The following is a 3,223-nucleotide window of genomic DNA, read 5'->3' as shown; positions in this document are numbered from 1 at the left end:
TTTATTTGGAATGGAATGAAAGAGGAATATTGCTTTTGTATAATTTTAAAAATAAAAAGGAATGTAAGCTTTTACAGAAACTTAAGGATGTAAGTAATAATAAAAATAAAATTTACATGAAATTTCTGAAAAAGGAATGAAATACATTTTACCTTATATCAAAACCTGATCGATTGTTATAAATGTAAGATATTGCCTTGTGTAGTTTTAGAAATAAACCAGAATTATAAGCTTTTACAGAAACTTAATGATGTGAGTAATAATGAAAACAAAGTTTACATGAAATTTCTGAAATAGGAATGAATGAAATATTATTCATTAGGAATGGAATGAAAGAGGAATATTGCTTTTGTATAATTTTAAAAATAAAAAGGAATGTAAGCTTTTACAGAAACTTAAGGATGTAAGTAATAATAAAAATAATGTTTAGATGAAATTTCAGAAAGAGGAATGAAATACATTTTACCTTATATAAAAACCTGATCGATTGTTATAAATGTTAGATATTGCATTGTGTAGTTTTAAAAATAAAAAGGAATGTAAGCTTTTACAGAAACTTAATGATGTGAGTAATAATACAAACAAAGTTTAAATGAAATTTCTGAAAGAGGAATGAAATACATATGATGTCATATTAAAAACTGAGCAATTATCATAAATATAAGACGTTGCTATTGTGTAGGTTTAGAAATAAAAAGGGATGTACGCTTTTACAGAAACTTAACGATGTGACTAATAACACAAACAAAGTTTAAATGAATTTTTTGAAATACGAATGAGATACATTTTACGTTACATCAAAACCTGAATGTAATATATTGCTTTTGTGTAGTTTAAAAAATAAAATAGGATTGTAAGTTTTTACAGAAGTTTAATGATGCGAATAATAAAAAAAACAAAGTTTACATGAAATTTATGAAATAGGAATGCATGAAATATTATTTATTAGGAATGGAATGAAATAGGAATATTGCTTTTGTGTAGTTTTAAAAATAAAAAGGAATGTAAGCTTTCACAGAAACTTAAGGATGTAAGTAATAATAAAAATAAAGTTTAGATGAAATTTCTGAAAGAGGAATGAAATACATTTTACCTTATACAAAAACCTGATCGATTGTTATAAATGTAAGATATTGCATTGTGGAGTTTTAGAAATAAAAAGGAATGTAAGCTTTTACAGAAACTTAACGATGTGAGTAATAATTAAAATAAAGTTTACATGAAATTTCTGAAAGAGGAATGAATGAAATATTATTTATTAGGAATGGAATGAAATAGGAATATTGCTTTTGTGTAGTTTTAAAAATAAAAAGGAATGTAAGCTTTTACAGAAACTTAAGGATGTAAGTAATAATAAAAATAAAGTTTACACGAAATTTCTGAAAAAGGAATAAAATACATTTTACCTTATATCAAAACCTGATCGATTGTTATAAATGTAAGATATTGCCTTGTGTAGTTTTAGAAATAAACCAGAATTGTAAGCTTTCACAGAAACTTAATGATGTGAGTAATAATGAAAACAAAGTTTACATGAAATTTCTGAAATAGGAATGAATGAAATATTATTCATTAGGAATGGAATGAAATAGGAATATTGTTTTTGTGTAGTTTTAAAAATAAATAGGAATGTAGGTTTTTACAGAAACTTAACGATGTGACTAATAACACAAACAAAGTTTAAATGAAATTTTTGAAATACGAATGAAATACATTTTACCTTACATCAAAACCTGATCAATTGTTATAAATGTAAGATATTGCCTTGCGTACTTTAAAAAATAAAAAAGGATTGTAAGTTTTTACAGAAGCTAAATGATGTGAGTAATAATAAAAACAAAGTTTACATGAAATATATGAAATAGGAATGAATGAAATATTATTTATTAGGAATGGAATGAAATAGGAATATTGCTTTTGTGTAGTTTTAAAAATAAAAAGGAATGTAAGCTTTTACAGAAACTTAAGGATGTAAGTAATAATAAAAATAATGTTTAGATGAAATTTCAGAAAGAGGAATGAAATACATTTTACCTTATATAAAAACCTGATCGATTGTTATAAATGTAAGATATTGCATTGTGTAGTTTTAAAAATAAAAAGGAATGTAAGCTTTTACAGAAACTTAATGATGTGAGTAATAATACAAACAAAGTTTAAATGAAATTTCTGAAAGAGGAATGAAATACATATGATGTCATATTAAAAACTGAGCAATTATCATAAATATAAGACGTTGCTATTGTGTAGGTTTAGAAATAAAAAGGGATGTACGCTTTTACAGAAACTTAACGATGTGACTAATAACACAAACAAAGTTTAAATGAATTTTTTGAAATACGAATGAGATACATTTTACGTTACATCAAAACCTGAATGTAATATATTGCTTTTGTGTAGTTTAAAAAATAAAATAGGATTGTAAGTTTTTACAGAAGTTTAATGATGCGAATAATAAAAAAAACAAAGTTTACATGAAATTTATGAAATAGGAATGTATGAAATATTATTTATTAGGAATGGAATGAAATAGGAATATTGCTTTTGTGTAGTTTTAAAAATAAAAAGGAATGTAAGCTTTTACAGAAACTTAAGGATGTAAGTAATAATAAAAATAAAGTTTAGATGAAATTTCTGAAAGAGGAATGAAATACATTTTACCTTATACAAAAACCTGATCGATTGTTATAAATGTAAGATATTGCATTGTGTAGTTTTAGAAATAAAAAGGAATGTAAGCTTTTACAGAAACTTAATGATGTGAGTAATAACGAAAACAAAGTTTACATGAAATTTCTGAAATAGCAATGAATGAAACATTATTCATTAGGAATGGAATGATATAGGAATATTGCTTTTGTGTAGTTTCAAAAATAAAAAGGAATGTAAGCTTTTTCAGAAACTAAAGGATGTAAGTAATAATAAAAATAAAGTTTAGATGAAATATCTGAAAGAGGAATGAAATACATTTTAGCTTATATCAAAACCTGATCGATTGTTATAAATGTAAGATATTGCCTTGCGTAGTTTTAGAAATAAACCAGAATGGTAAGCTTTTACAGAAACGTAATGATGTGAGTAATAATAAAAACAAAGTTTACTGAAATTTATGAAATAGGAATGAATGAAATATTATTCATTAGGAATGGAATGAAGTAGGAATATTGCTTTTGTGTAGTTTTAAAAATAAAATGGAATGTAAGTTTTTACAGAAACTTAACGA

Source organism: Teleopsis dalmanni, chromosome X, assembly GCF_002237135.1.
Source record: "Teleopsis dalmanni isolate 2A chromosome X, ASM223713v2, whole genome shotgun sequence".
Classification (NCBI taxonomy): domain Eukaryota; kingdom Metazoa; phylum Arthropoda; class Insecta; order Diptera; family Diopsidae; genus Teleopsis; species Teleopsis dalmanni.
The sequence above is the reverse complement of the archived record's forward strand: the minus strand, read 5'-3'. Positions refer to the sequence as shown.